Source organism: Boleophthalmus pectinirostris, unplaced genomic scaffold (genome assembly GCF_026225935.1).
Source record: "Boleophthalmus pectinirostris isolate CB_2022bp ecotype Guang Dong unplaced genomic scaffold, ASM2622593v1 HiC_scaffold_17, whole genome shotgun sequence".
Taxonomy (NCBI): domain Eukaryota; kingdom Metazoa; phylum Chordata; class Actinopteri; order Gobiiformes; family Gobiidae; genus Boleophthalmus; species Boleophthalmus pectinirostris.
Genome location: NW_026571115.1, coordinates 29,119,543 through 29,136,187, shown reverse-complemented (window position 1 = coordinate 29,136,187; position 16,645 = coordinate 29,119,543).

Sequence of the window (16,645 nt, the reverse complement as noted above, 5' to 3'; positions counted from 1 at the left end):
CTCACCTGAAGTTGGATCTGGAGTGATTCATGCGTGTTTCAATAATCTTTAATCGCTTATTTTCAAGACGCAATTTTGCCGATCGACTCCCATTTTCACCTCCACCACACACGCCCACAGCTCTGTACTCTGTTCTTCGATTTCACTTTCTTAATCAGTGATACACGTAGGATTCGGTACAAACTTTAAAAATCCACTGCTCAGATTTTAATATTACGTTTCAGAGACAAGTCCTGACCAATTCCAATGCTGATTTAATCTTAGAAAAACACTGGATATGTCCCATTTATTATTCTCGTGTTTTGATTGTGAAGACGGTTGTGCAATCAGAAAGCAGAATTATGTCTGATAATCAGGAAGTGCGCTGGTAGCATGCTCACTGCCGCAAACTTTACCGTCACAGTAAACTCTTCTCTTTTCTCTAAAACTTGTGAATAATTAGAATCCTAAGTGAGGAATAACACTGGAACACCGCAAACTGTTTAAAATGATTTAGTTTTGTTTTTCACATTTTTTTAAAACTGCAAAATTCAGTTATAGCGGCTTAAAGTTGTTTTCAGATTATGTAACTTTTCCCCATGGAGAAGTTAATGCTTTGCCTGCAATATTCCACGGTATGGCATTAAACTCATCACCGTCGCACCGTTACGTGATTTATCTCTGGAAAATGATGCCGGGACAGTTCCAGTTTTGAGTCCTGTGTCCTCTGTCCCTGAAGATTTATCCAAAATAAACTGTGACCAATTTGATACGAGCCAACGGGACAGAGGAGAATATACTGTTACTGAGAGAAAGAAGGAGAGAAAGAAAGAGGACGACAGAGAGAAACAGATGGACAGAGAGAGGGGGGAAGGGAGAGAGACAGAGATGGAGAAAGAGGAAAACAGGGACAGACAGAGATGGAAAGAGACAGAGAAATGAGAAATAGAGAGAGAAGACAGAAGAAGACAGAAAGAGACAGAGATGGAGAGACAGACAGTGACAGAAGATGGACAGAGAGAGAAAGGGGAAGACACAGAGAGAGAGACAGAGATGAAGAGAGAGAGAAAGAGGAAGACAGAGAGAGAGAGAGAGAAAGACAGAGATGGAAAGAGAGAGAAAGAGGAAGACACAGAGAGAGAGAGAGACAGAGATGGAGAGACAGACAGTGACAGAAGATGGACAAAGAGAGAGGGAGAGACAGAGATGAAACAGAGAGAGAAAGAGGAAGACATAGAGAGAGAGAGACAGAGATGCAGAGAGAGACAGAGATGGAGAGAGAGAGAGAGAGAGAGAGAGGAAGACAGAGAGAGTGAAACAGATGGAGAAAAAGAGAAAGCAGAAGACAGAGAGAGACAGAGATGGAGAGACAGACAGTGACAGAAGATGGACAGAGAGAGGGAGAGAAACACAGAGATGAAACAGAGAGAGAAAGAGGAAGACAGAGAGAGAGACAGAGATGCAGGGAGAGACAGAGATGGAGAGAAAGAGAGAGAGAGACAGAGAGAGACAGAGAGGCAGAGAGAGACAGAGATGGAAAGAGAGAGAGAAAGAGGAAGACAGAGAGGGAGAGAGAGAGACAGAGATGTAAAGAGAGAAAAAGAGAAGAGAGAAACAGAGAGAGACAAAGATGCATAAAGAGAGACAGATGGAGAAAGAGAAAAAGGAAGACAGAGAGAAACAGAGATGGACAGAGAGGGGGGAGACAGAGAGAGAGAGACAAAAATGGAGAGACAGAGAGACAGAGGTGGAGAAAGAGAGAAAGCAGAAGACAGAGAGATGGAGAGACAGACAGTGACAGAAGATGGACAGAGAGAGAGGGAGAGACACATATGAAACAGGGAGAGAAAGAGGAAGACACAGAGAGAGAGAGACAGAGATGGAGAGAGAAAGAGACAGAGGTGGAGAAAGAGAGAAAGCAGAAGACAGAGAGAGACAGAGATGGAGAGAGAGAAACAGGGAGACAGAAAGAGAGAAAGAAAGAGACAGAGAGAGAAAGAGGAAGACAGAGATGTACAGAGAGAAGGAGAGAGTGGGGAAGGGAGAGAGAGAGAGATGTAAAGAGAGAAAAAGAGAAGAGAGAGAGATATATAGAGAGAGAGAAAGACAGAGAGAGACAAAGATGCATAAAGAGAGACAGAGATGGAGAAAGAGAGAAAGAGGAAGACAGAGAGAGACAATGATGAAAAGAGAGACAGAGATGGACAGTGAGGGAGAGAGGAAGACAGAGAGAGAGAGAGGGGAAGAGAGAGAGACAGAAATGGAAAGAGAGAGGGAGAGGAAGACAGAGAGAGAGAGAGATGAAGAGAGAGAGAAAGAGGAAAACAGAAAGAGAGACAGAGATGGAAAGAAAGAGGAGGAAAGTAGAGAGACAGAGATGGAGAAAGAGAGAAAGAGGAAGACAAACAGAAACAGAGATGGAAAGAGAGAGACACTGGTAGAGAAAGAGATGGAAAGAGAGCGAAAGAGGAAGACAGAGAGAGACAGAGATGCAGAGAGAGACAGAGATGGAAAGAGAGAGAGAAAGAGGAAGAGAGAGAGGGAGAGAAAGAGACAGAGATGTAAAGAGAGAAAAAGAGAAGAGAGAAACAGAGAGAGACAAAGATGCATAAAGAGAGACAGATGGAGAAAGAGAAAAAGGAAGACAGAGAGAAACAGAGATGGACAGAGAGGGGGGGAGACAGAGAGAGAGAGACAAAAATGGAGAGACAGAGAGACAGAGGTGGAGAAAGAGAGAAAGCAGAAGACAGAGAGAGACAGAGATGGAGACAGAGAGAGGGAAGACACACATGAAACAGAGAGAGAAAGACACAGAGAGAGAGAGAGACAGAGATGGAGAGAGAGAGATGCAGAGAGAGACAGAGAGAGAGAGACAGAGATGGAGAGAGAAAGAGACAGAGGTGGAGAAAGAGAGAAAGCAGAAGACAGAGAGAGACAGAGATGGAGAGAGAGAGAGAGAAAGAGGGAGACAGAGAGAGAGAGAGAAAGAGACAGAGAGAGAAAGAGGAAGACAGAGATGTACAGAGAGAAGGAGAGAGTGGGGAAGGGAGAGAGAGAGAGATGTAAAGAGAGAAAAAGAGAAGAGAGAGAGAAAGACAGAGAGAGACAAAGATGCATAAAGAGAGACAGAGATGGAGAAAGAGAGAAAGAGGAAGACAGAGAGAGACAGTGATGAAAAGAGAGACAGAGATGGACAGTGATGGAGAGAGGAATACAGAGAGAGAGAGGGAAAGAGAGAGAGACAGAAATGGAAAGAGAGAGGGAGAGGAAGACAGAGAGAGAGAGAGAGATGGAAAGAAAGAGAGAAAGACAAGAGAAACAGAGATGGAAAAGAGAGAGACACTTGGTAGAGAAAGAGATGGAAAGAGAGCGAAAGAGGAAGACAGAGCGACAGAGATGGACAGAGATGAAGAGGAGAGAGAGAGAGAGAGAGTGTGATGGACAGAAATGAAGAGACAGAGATCAAGAAAGAGCTGGAGGGAGAGAGAGATCTGTCCGTCTCTTTCTCCGGCCAAAAAAATGTTCTGAGTTGCACCAACAGACGTCTTTCAGATTATAAACTGACTCACCGGGAGCTTAAGTCCTGAACATGACACGACCAAGTGTAAAACAATGTTCTTTTAATTATTACTCACTCTTTTCACTTTTTAAGACCAAATACCCAAAACATGAGCTGTCCCAGTTTTTAATTCTGAAAATAGTCTCTGTTGTTTTGTATCATGTTTTTGTATATTTATGGAGAATTGCTGGAAAGAATCTCACAGTTAACTTTAATCAGGGTGTGAATAGGGCCCGGGAGAGATCGCTAGATTACTCAAACATGCGTGGATGACATCTAAAACCTCTTCAGATACGTTTTTGATGAGAGAACAATGTTATAACCAGTGTTGGGAGTGTTATAAAAGTAACTAATTGCTGTGATGTACTGTTTTTTGCTGTAACGCTGTAATTACAGGGAGAAAAAAAACTTGTAATATTTAACTCGGTGTAAATGTGAGTAACGCGCGTCACATGCTTTTTAACCTGGATTGAAGTGGTGGGTTTTTCTTCATACAAATTTGTTTAAATCACTGCGATATCAGCCCTAGATTCCAACAAGTCCTAGTCCAAGATTAGTCCTGGTTTAGTCCTGGTTTAGACCTGGTTCAATCCTGGTTCAGTCCTGGTTTAGTCCTGATTTAGTCCTGGTTAAGCTCTTGTTCAGTTCTGATTTAGTCCTCGGTTCAGTTTTGGTTCAGCTCTGGTTTAGTCCTGGTTTAATCCTGGTTCCGTCCTGGTTTAGTCCTGGTTTAGTCTTGATTCAGTCCTGGTTTAGACCTGGTTTAGTCCTGGTTTAATCCTGGTTCCGTCCTGGTTTAGTCCTGGTTTAGTCTTGATTCAGTCCTGGTTTAGACCTGGTTCAGTCCTGGTTTAGTCCTGGTTCAGTCTTCGGTTTAGACCTGGTTCAGTCCTGGTTCAGTCCTGGTTTAGTCCTGGTTCAGTCTTCGGTTTAGACCTGGTTCAGTCCTGCTTTAGTCCTGATTTAGTCCTGGTTTAGTACTGGTTTAGACCTAGTTTAGACCTTGTTCAGTTCTGGTTTAGTCCTGGTTTAGTTCTCGGTTCAGTCCTCGGTTCAGTCCTGGTTCAGTCCTAGGTTCAGTCCTTGGTTAAGTCCTGGGTTAATCCTGATTCAGTCCTGGTTCAGTCCTTGATTCAGTCCTAGTTTAGTCCTGGTTCAGCTCTGGTTCAGTCCTTGGTTCAGTCCAGTCCTGGTTCAGTCCATATACGTCGCAAAACTCCGTCATCTTCTCCCACTGATTATTATTTGACTGAATCAACTATGGTTATTTCGTTGAGACTAACTTAAAGTGCTGCCGTCCGTATAATAATATTTTACATTTTAAACACAGTAATATTAAAACAAAAGTAACAAATCACTCTGAAATGACAGAAACAAATCATAAAATAAATAACACATTACAGTTTTGAAGTAACTCGCCCGCTTATAACTTGGCAAGAAAGCTCCAAAATATCGATCAAGAATTAAAACGAATGCATTATTACAACAGCAATTTTCAGTTTTTCACTTACCAAAAATAATTTCCACATTTACTCAGACCGGTCCATTTTTATATCTGAATAATCCTCAGACATTAAACTACATTCAGGGTTTATTATTGGCTGCGTCGATCGATAGCAATTTACAACGTGGCTCTGAAGTGTTGTTGCATATCAATAAAAGCGATACGTTCACTTGTGTTGCATCGGGGCAACTGTATTTTCCGAAAAACTCCCAATTTTAAGTCTCTCCGTAAAAAATTCTGAAGCTATTTTCGTCGCGGAAAATGAGAAAATGGGTGTTCAAAATGCAACGCTCCAGGCTGTATTTTTAAACAGGAATATTTCTCTTCCTCTCTCTCTCTCTCTCTCTCTCTCTCTCTGTCTGTCTATCTTTCCGTCGCTCTGTCTCTGCCTCTCTATCTCTTTCTCGCTCCATATACGTCCCCCCGTCTTTCTATACCTCCCTCACTCTCTCTCTCTCTCTCCAACTCTCTCTCAATCTCTTCTTTTCTATTTTACTCTCCCTCCACCTATGTCTCTCTCTGTCTCCATCGCTCATCGCTCTCTCTCTCCCTCAATTTCTCTCCATCTCTGTCTCTCTATCCATCTGTCTCTTTATTTTATCTATATCTCTCCTTCTCTCTTTCTCTCTCTCTCCATCTCTGTCTCTATCTCTCTTCATTTTTGGCTCGCTTTCACTCTCTCTCCATCTCTCTCTCTCTCCCTCTTTCTCTCTTTCTTTTATCTATATCTCTCCCTATCTCTTTCTCTCACTCCCACACTCTCTCTCCATCTCTGTCTCTCTCTTTTGACATATTGTTTATATTTTTTTTGTAGCATTTCTGCTTAGTTTTGTTTTTGTAGGTTAATTACGTTTTTGTAGTGAGGGAGGGGCAGTTTGATTTTACATCTGTAGGGGGGTTAGGACATTGAGTATTTCTTTCTTTTTTTCTCTCTCTCTCTCCATCTCCATCCCTCTCTCTCATCTCCATCTCTCTCTCTCTCTCTCTCTCTCTCTCTCATCTCCATCCCTCTCTCTCTCCATCTCCATCTCTCTCTCTCTCCATCTCCATCCCTCTCTCTCTCTCCATCTCCATCCCTCTCTCTCTCCATCTCCATCCTCTCTCTTTCTCCATCTCCATCCCTCTCTCTCTCTCCATCTCCATCCCTCTCTCTCTCATCTCCATCTCCTCTCTCTCTCTCTCTCCTCTCCATCCCTCTCTCTCTCTCCACTCTCTCCATCTCCATCTCTCTCTCTCCATCTCCATCTCCATCTCTCTCCTCTCTCTCTCTCCATCTCCATCCTCTCTCTCTCTCTCCATCTCCATCTCTCTCTCTCTCTCTCTCTCCATCTCCTCTCTCTCTCTCTCCATCCTCTCTCTCTCCATCTCCATCCCTCTCTCTCTCCATCTCCATCTCTCTCTCTCTCTCCATCTCTCTCTCTCTCTCTCTCTCCATCTCCATCCCTCTCTCTCTCCATCTCCATCCCTCTCTCTCTTCTCCATCTCCATCCCTCTCTCTCTCCATCTCCATCCTCTCTCTCTCCATCTCTCTCCATCCCTCTCTCTCTCCATCTCCATCCTCTCTCTCTCCATCTCCATCTCCATCTCTCTCCTCTCTCCTCTCCATCTCTCTCCTCTCTCTCTCTCCATCTCCATCCCTCTCTCTCTCCATCTCCATCCCTCTCTCTCTCATCTCCATCCCTCTCTCTCTCTCCTCTCCATCTCCATCCCTCTCTCTCTTCATCTCCATCCCTCTCTCTCTCCATCTCCATCCCTCTCTTCATCTCCATCTCCATCCTCTCTCTCTCCCTCCGCCTCCATCTCTCTGTTTGTGTTCACACTCGACACTCGAGGCCGTTTTCTTAAACAGGAATTTATCAACCTTAGCAACCGTTACCGAGGGCCTCAAGACGCCATCATAACCATTAGAGCGCGGCGCCGGTCCGGTGTCAAAACAGCTTCCCGCGCTTCAATCCGCCATCGTCTCGTATTATGCAAATATTTTAGATTCGCCGTTGTATGTCAAGAGATCTTTAACAATGCCCATGTTTTATTCATTAACTCTGAGCGGTGTTAACTGCTTCTGAAGGAGATGGAGACGCGCCGAGCGTCGACATTCACGATTCAAGATGGTCATTGTCATAGAAAAACGATGAAATTATTTAACCCTCAACCAATCACGGTCAAGTGCAGACGCCGATGTGTGTTTTCCCCGAAGATACAAGATACGATTTTACTACTACTTTAACTACATTGCTGGTTTTTAAATACGATGAAATGTTTAAATTTAGTAGAATATGTTTGTAATATTGTAAATCATGTTAAAGGTGCAATGCGTAACTTTTCTGGCAGGGGTTTGTGACCTTTACTTCTCTGCAGGGAGGTGTTATGGTTTTCGCTGCAGTGTTCTACTGTATAGGAAAAAAATTATAATTGTTTGAGGTGTTTATAATGCAAAAAAACATGCATTTTACTGACAGACTTTACAGATCTTGATACATTTTATGCCATATATGGGTGATGATAAGAGGGTAGAGGAAAAGTTACGCAGTGCACCTTTAATACGACAGAAAACAAGAGTATGTTTTGGTATGGGGTATCCAATGATCGCGGATATCCAAAATGGGCCTTCAACTAAATCAAGAGAGCTAAAAAACAGGACAACAGAGAATCAGAACCCGGGAAAAAGGGAGTAACTGTTCCTTACATGGCTGGTGTTTCTGAAAAACTACAGAGGATTTTCAGACAACATGATCCCGGTCTATTTCAAAACCTAACTGGTCCAACCCAAAGGACAAAACACCAAGCCACAAACAAAGCAATGTGGTCTACTCCATTCAGTGCAGAGAAACTGAAGTGAGCGCTACATTGGATAAACTAACACAGACGAGAGAGCAACACAGGACCTCAGTCTGCTGTCCATCTCCACTCATTTGAGGACAGCGAGGTACAGATTTTAGCCAGAGAAAATAATTGGTTTGAGAGGGAAGTGAAAGAAGCTATTTTTGTTAAGAAAGAATATCCTTCTCTAAACAGACACCATCTATCTCCTATTTACAACGCCATCCTCAAACCTAAATCAAAACAAACAAGAGAACAACAGGTGTAGCCAGGTCAGGTCAGAGGTGAGGAAACTCCATTATGGCCATTAATTGTTACGCTAATTAGACCCCACACCCTGCACAGGTCAATAGGTTTAACTAACTAACAGAAACTGTAAACAAGTAGGAGTGTTAGTTTCAGTTAGTTTGCTCCTCCCTGCAGATATAAGGAAGTGTCCACCAGCGTCTAACCGGAACTGAAGAAGCAACTTGGATGAGCTGCGAAACGTCTTCAACCAAACTAACTTTTGTCCAGTCGACAAACTGAATTTTTCTCCTCTTTGGTATGGGACGTTCAGTTCGGTGCAGGGCTATGTACAAGTGAGTTCATGCAATTTGTGTCTTTACATTCCTTCACTACATACATATTTAATATTCACAAAGGAACTCGTCCGTGATTGGGGTGGCAGTGTTTCCCACAGCGCTTTATAGTTAGAGCGGCCACCTTGATAACAATTGCCTCCCGCCTTGACTACATCCCTCAGAACCACATGAAGTTTGAGTAAAACTTCATGCTGGAACTGTTAGTGCTGCGATTTACTTTTTGAACAGTTTTTTTTTACTGTTTACAAGGAATATAATTTGTATAATATTTCATACATCTGTTGCTTATTTGAGAATATTTTATTTAACTTATTAGTATTACCAAGCAGCACTTTGCATTTATTTTATTTTTCCGTTTGTATAATGTTAAAACAAATTGTTGGTTTAATAAACACACAAATGGTTTTGCATTTTATTTCCATACTGTACTGAAAATGAACCGAACAGTGACCTCAAAACCGAGCTATGTACCAAACTGTGATTTTTGTGTACCGTTACACCCCTACTTTTTACCCAGTGTAGAAATTTGTGTTTACATCTGTCTTCCTGGTTCTCAAGGCGACTGCCTGCTGTCTCACTGTCACTACACCCTGTCCCAGTCGATCTCTGTGGAGTTTTTGCACTAAAATCCATAAATACAGTAGAGTAGTCTCATACAGAGAATAAATGCATTTGATATACAGTAAAAATATATTCTTTTATAAGCTTTGTGTTCATACAACATTCATGAGTGTTTACAGGCCACAGGCTCAAGCATGTTAATAATAATAATAACTAACAATGCATCGGACACTCAAAGATGCTTTACAGAGCATTATTCATTCACTCCATACCCAGTGATGGTAAGATACTATTGTAAAAGTGAAAAAATGCATAGATGGCCAATGTCCAAAAGCTTTTTTATTTTCAAAATAGCGTTTCAGCAAAAAAACGTTGTTTTGTCTGGCTGCTCCTTGCATTTGCACCTCTATAAGAATGTTGGTGTGCGTTTTCTGTTTCTTTTGAAGATACTATTGTAGACACAGCTGCCCTGGGACAGGCTGACGGAAGCAAGGCTGCCAATCTGCGCCATCAGCCCCTCCGAACACCACCATCACTTCTACACACACTACTTTCATACTAGGCAATGTGGGTGAAGTGTCTTGCCTAAGGACACAATGACAGTTTTTGTGAGTGGCGTCCCCCTGTGGCACCTGATTTTCCCAGTGGTCTCCCATCCAAGTACTAACCAGACCCGGACCTGTTTAGCTTCTGCGATCTGACGAGGCTTTGACAAGGAGGTTTGGCCACAACATGTTATAAGCCCAGATGGTCACACTTTTTAAAATTTTTAATACAACGCAGTAAAAACTAACTGACACTCCCTGATATCGTGAGTTTCTGGTTGCTGTATAAGAAAAGAGGTGAGGACCACAAAAGAGTTTTCTGAAGATTTAATACAAACACACAGCTCTGGTTCTACTGCCTACACGCAGCGACAGACTAGCCTGATTCATCAGCCGGTTTCACTTTGTAGAAACCATCTGTCCAAACATGGACGCGAGCATTGAGAACCTGGAGATTTAAAAGTTTCTCTCTTACAGGAGCCAGAACATGAACAACTTACTTGTTTTAAAGAGGAGACTGAGAAGGAGAAGGACGAGGTTTTTGGCCGTGGCGTTTTGTGGGGCAGCGGCAGCGACGTCTGTTGAAAGGAACGTGTGGATGTGGAGACGTAGCCAAGAGTGGTGAGTGGCGATGTGCTTCACTTCAGTGACACGGAGTTCACTGACAATTTTCACCTACTTCAGCGCAGAATAGTGACGTTTGTGGCTTGTTGATAACGTGTAGGTCGAATGAATGCGCTTTGACCGTTCAAACTTAAGTCGCATGTCAAAAGATCAGATATGTATCAGTTTTAGGACCACATATCGAAGTAGCCTGGGTCGCATTTAAAAAAATCGGATCTGTGTCGTTCAGACTGTCATTAAAAGATCAGATACAGGGCACATAGGGGCCAAAAAATCGGATTTGGGTCACTTCAGGCTGCAGTCTGAACGCAGCCTAAGTGATCAATACACGGTCAGGCAGCAACTGTGGTCATAAAAATGTACTGTGACAACTTAACTTTAGCAACGACACATGGTCTATTCGGGGTCCATGAACATTCTTTAACGTAATTTTAAGAACTAACAGACTTATTATTCTCATACTCCTGACTTGAAGCTTGTTTGTCCTTCAACTAACATAAAAAACACACCATCATTCCCTTATTGTACATTTCTCCACCTCAGGGCGTAACATTAAGCATTTTACGTTGCATAAAAATACACAAATTGGTCAGCGGCGTAACATCGTCTCAAGTGCCTTCTGTGGCATTATCCTCAAAGGGTGACTGCTTTAAGTGTAAAAATATGGAAGCAGCGGCTCTTTGAAAGTGCGTGCAGAGGCATATAGGAGCGTATCATCTCCTGCGTCATAAAAAGTCACCATCCCCTTATTGTCGTCTAGTTCCACCTTCATGATTTGCTTGGAAATGCTGGGATAGCGTGAAGAACACTGGGGGTGAGGTCATAGCCAGAAACTCTCCGTCTCTGAAACACGACGTCCAAAATCCGGTCTCAGGACGCGACAAGACCTCACAGTTCCACTCCCAGAAGCAAGTCCTGATTGGATTCTGTTTCTACGGTTCGGTGGTGATTTCCTGATCCGAGCCAGGACATTCCCAACACCTCGCCCAAGACACTTCTGTTTTTAGACAGAGAGGTGTTTCTGTCTCAATGTTAACACTAATTCTACTTTTGAGGGAAGACAAATACTAAAATAACATCGCAAACTAAAGTAATCTACATCTAAAAACAATCTTTAAAGGTTTAGGCCTCAAAAACAGACCTGGAGTTGTGTTTTGTTTCATTCACACATGTTTGAGTAATCGTTTATTATTAGTCTGTCCACATCTCCGAAGCTCAAACTGCTCTGTTCCCACTTTATGATGTCATAAAGTGGTAGTTTTCAAGATAACAGCTCCTTTTACATTTAGCTCAGTAGAGATTGACAATTCCAGAGCTGATACATCGTCCAAAAGATTCTAGTGAAGGTGTAAGTTAGTAGGGATGGGCATTCGATTCGATTTTCTTAAATTTAACGATTGATTTTCGATTAATCATTCATCATTATTATTGCTATTACTAATCTGCATAAACAAACTCAATTTTACAACATATAAACCATAAACATTATAGAGCCACATCAGCCCGTTTGACATTATAATGTGTTTACTGCAGCTTTGACACGTTTGTTTACGTTTTATAGAAATGAAACTTAAAACCACATGACTCATTTGCATAAACTATAAGCAGTGTAAAAAAAAAAACAACAGCTCTTTCCTTGTGCGCTGATGCGGTTCAGTTTCTGTCAGACTAAAGGACACGACTCAGTGGAATATGAGTGTTCTTTCTGTGACAGAAGGATGTTGATGATGATGATGATGATGATGGTGGTGAGTCTGTTTAACATCATTTCACTTTATTTGGTCATTTTATTTATTTTAGTCATTTTATTTATGTTGTCTACTGTTGTGACGAAAAGACTGAAAAGTGTTTGTCTTTTGGACGCATGCACACTCAACTAGTATGAAAGTGGTGTGTACGCGAGGGGCCGATGGCGCAGATTTTCAGCCTCGCTTCCATCAGTGTGTCCCAGGGCAGCTGTGGCTAGAATAGTCGCTTACCACCAAGTTGGGAGTGAATAAATAATGCCCTTTGAGTGTCCAAAAAAGTGGTACATAAAACTGATGTATTATTATTATTTATTATTATTAACCTTTATGTTGCAGTAACCAGGACACTGCGTAAACATGCACCATGACGAAACCGGGATACTCAAAAAACCCGGTCATACCCGGAACACTGATGTACACGTAAACAGACTCACTGAGGGATATATTGATCTGCGAGGACGTGCCAGAGCCCAAAGGTGGGACTGTGACACCGCAACTCCAGTGTTTGTGTCAGACACAGCCTCGTCTCCTTGCGCTACGCACAGCAACCTACATTTGGTTTGTCGATTAAAAATGAACGTGATCAACGAAATTCTTAACGATCAATTATCGATTCATTGACTAATCATGCCCATCCCTGGTATGGAGGTTAAAAACGCAGTGATATATCCATAGAAACAAGCAGGTGACAGACCCCTAACCAAAAGTCACATAGTGCACTTTTAAACAAGTCTCTCATATATAAAATTACAAGCAAACGCTCACCTTTTGTTAAAAATTTTACTTCTAAATGTGACCATAAATGCTCTTAGCACCGCCAAACTCTTGTCCTTCTCTGAGTCAGATTCATAATGAAGTCCGCTGGGTCTTGTCAAGGTCAAGAAATACCAAAATTGAAAAAAAAAAAAAAGAGTTCAATATAAACGGTGGATAATTTAAAGCTGCTCTATATAACTTTTTGGTTGGGGTTCCATCACCTGCTTGTTTCCTTTGCCTGGAATGTTCCACAATCTGACATTAAAGAGCTCTACTTTACGTTTATTCAATTATAGGTGATTTTAGATCAAAATGTCTAGAAAAACAGGAATTTTGAGCGAGGTCGCCTCTCCACAGATCTGACCTCTAACTTGGTCTGATTTGGTCTCCATGATGATCGAAAGGTTAAAAATGCAGTGGAGCACAAGGTGGAACAGAGTGTTTCACATTTGAGAGAAGAAATCAGTCTAAATACGCAGGATTTGTGTGTTAAACATGTGCGAACGAAACAAAACACAACTCCGGGTTTGTTTGTGATGAGAAAACAACATTATAACAGATGAGAAAATTGCGTAATATGGCCACTTTAATTCATTTTAATCCAAGCCAGCATCCGTTTTGAGTGCCCACAGTGAGCTTGCCGGCTTGCCGCTGCGCACATTGTCTAATCAGAAAGCCGAATGAGTTTGTCACTTTGGGTTGCCAGATTATACGACAAAACCCAGCTTGCATTAAATCCGAAACGTGTCCTCGGTATATGACAGCTAATGGCACCCCAGAATGAATGGTGATTATATTGTCATTATTTGCACCAGTAGGAGCTCATGTGATAGATATTAAAACAGTCCGGATACAAGGCAACACGCCCGTGGTTAGATTAAAACCTTTGTGTTATCTGCCCACTCGTTCTTTAGTCCCTTTCTCCCTCTCTCCTCCTCTCCGTCCCCTTCGTTCGTCTGTCCTTCTGGTCGGGCAGAATGTGCTGGGGCCCGCACAGCTTGAGAACGAGGGAGCGGAGAAACTGAGGGGGCGGGAGGGCATCTGACGGAGCTATTCGTGGGTTTCGGTTTCCTGTGAGATGGTGCCATTTTGAGGACCGACGCTGACCGTTCGAAAGATATGGATATTTTGTTATGGGCTGTTAATTGCCATGGCGACCGTCCAAAACTCGTGGATGATCTTGATGCGCTTCTGCTCAAATGGGTTTAGTTATTCTGTAAAATCTGGGTGTAGATGCGCAATTCCAATATTCCCTGGGAGTGTGATGTTAACTGTTTGTTAGACTTTAATTTGAGTTTTATTCAATGCAACCTGACCAGAAATGCCTGTTTTTCTAGGTGTTTTTGAGCTCTAAAACCGCCTGTAATTGAATAAATGTAAGAACGAGCTGTTTAACCTCTTAACGCCTGAATTTATATAGATGTTTTTTGTATTTAATTCACATGATTTGCTCTCATTTCTGTTGAGGCTGAAACACGTCAGGACTTTCTAAGTTGTCCATTAAGACATGCCGTAAACTAATAAAGGCATTCTATTTTAACCAGTGAGTGCCTTGGGTTTTCTGCATCTTTGTACTGACTTCCCTTCTAAAAGAGCACCACTGGGTTTGGATCTACTGTGTATTATCCTCTGGAGGTCCAGGAAGCGCTTCTTCTGAATTTTTTTTTTTTATATAGATATATATTTAAATAAATATTAATATAGGCAGTGTCTACCAGTGTCCATGGCTACGTTCAGACTGCAGGGCTTAACGCTCAATTCCGATTTTTTTGTGAAATCCGATGTTTTTGCGAGGTCGTTCACATTTCCAATTAAATGCGACTTGTATGTGACTCCAGTGTGAACATTAAATGACCCAAAAGTGTCCCGCGTGCGCACTGGAGACACGACGACGTCAACCGCAGCGAGCGTACTCTGTGTTTACAGAAGTTTTCCAAACATGAACGCGAGCATCGAGCACCTGGAGATTTTAAAGTTCCTCTCGTACCGGAGCCAGAACATGAACAACTTACTTGTTTTAAGGAGGAGATTGAGAAGGAGAAGGACGAGGTTTTTGGCTGTAGTGTTTTGTGGGGCAGCGGCAGCGACGTCCGTTGAAAGGAACGTGTGGATGTGGAGACGTAGCCAAGAGTGGTGAGTGGTGATGTGCTTCACTTCAGTGACACGGAGTTCAGTAACAATTTTCGCCTACTTCAGCGCAGAATAGTGACGTTTGTGGCTTGTTGATAACGCGTAGGTCGAATGAATGCCCTTTGGCCGTTCAGACTGAAGTCGCATGTCAAAAGATCAGATATGTATCGGTTTCAGGACCACATATCCAAGTGTCCTGGGTCACATTTGAAAAAATCGGATCTGTGTCGTTCAGACTGTCATTAAAAGATCAGATACAGGTCACATAGGGGCCAAAAAATCAGATTTGGGTCACTTTCAGGCTGCAGTCTGAACGCAGCCCATGTGACCAGAACTGAAGAAGCATCTTGGATGAGATCAAAAACTTTTGTCCAATTGACAGAACTGAATTTCTCCTTTGCTATTTTGCCAGTTTTGATACTACAGGTCGTGTTAGAGTTAGATATCTGCCGACACTTGATAACATCTGATACCAGAGCAGAAACAGAAGACTGAGGCTACGTTTACTCATAGCTGGATATAGAAACTAATATTTCCCTCCCTCCGTTTTCCAAAATAACATCATGCATACAGCATCGTTTTCAAAAAAGTTTTCGTTTACATGAACCTGCATAAATACGCCATTGAGCGCCGTCATAACTACGCCAAGTCTCTGAGCGGCTCCTGTATTTTAGATTCAAACCTGTAGCGTTTATTTCATTACAGTTGTAAGTTTTACTCAAAAATACCTTGAAAAACGTGCATTATTGAGCGGGCTCGCCTCTCCACAGATCTGTTAAAGAAGTGATAAAATTGCTGACCTCCGAGCCTCATTCCTCTCTGGTCATGGATGTGAATCATCAGCTGTGTGCAAATGCAAACACATGAAAAGTGTTTGCACCTCTGAATGCTCCATCATCATCATCATCAGAGCAAAAGGGAAACATTGGTAGGACTTTTGGCACGTCAGCTCCTAAAACTCCTTTTATCTCACTTTATCTCTGTAGTTTTCCAGAATCTCCACTCTAGCTGGAGTTTTTAGAAAGATTTGTTTTCAGAGGCAAATTTACCGTGTAAAAGATGGGGGCACACAAAGGGAAATGTCTCTTTTAAAAATAACCGTGTACGTGTAAATGGGGCCGTAGTCAAACTAATAACAAAGATTTTAGTCAGACTTGTGTGAATGAAAGGAACCACAACTCCGATGTTTTTCAAGGAGGTAACAACATTATAACATGGCTTAAAGGTGCATTGTGTAACTTCACCGCAAATTCACCGTTTGTGTGTAAAAGATGGACACAAACGAAGGGAAATGTCTCAGTTTTTTAAAAATACTCATGTACGTGTAAATACCGTCTGAGAGCACTAAATTGTTAGCGTATTCACAATAACTCAACTGTTCAGTGATAACTAAAAATAACACTCACTTTTTCACTTCATTCCTCGTCCACGTGGAATAATAAATGTGGCTACAAGTATTTTTCACTGCACGGTCACTATCTGCTCGTGTGTGTTTACGTGCGCTGCAAGTGGTGAGAGATGAGATCACTGCTGCTTTAAATTATGTCCACCTACTGTTAGTGTCATATTGTTTAGACCTGGTTTAGTCCTGGTTTAGTCCTGGTTTTAGTCCTGGTTTAGTCCTGGTTTAGTCCTGGTTTAGTCCTGGTTTAGTCCTGGTTTTAGTCCTGGTTTAGTCCTGGTTTACCTGGTTTCCTGGTTTAGACCTGGTTTAGTCCTGGTTTTAGTCCTGGTTTAGTCCTGGTTTAGTCCTGGTTTAGTCTGTTTTAGTCCTGGTTTAGTCCTGGTTTAGACCTGGTTTGGTTTAGTCCTGGTTTAGTCCTAGTTTACCTGGT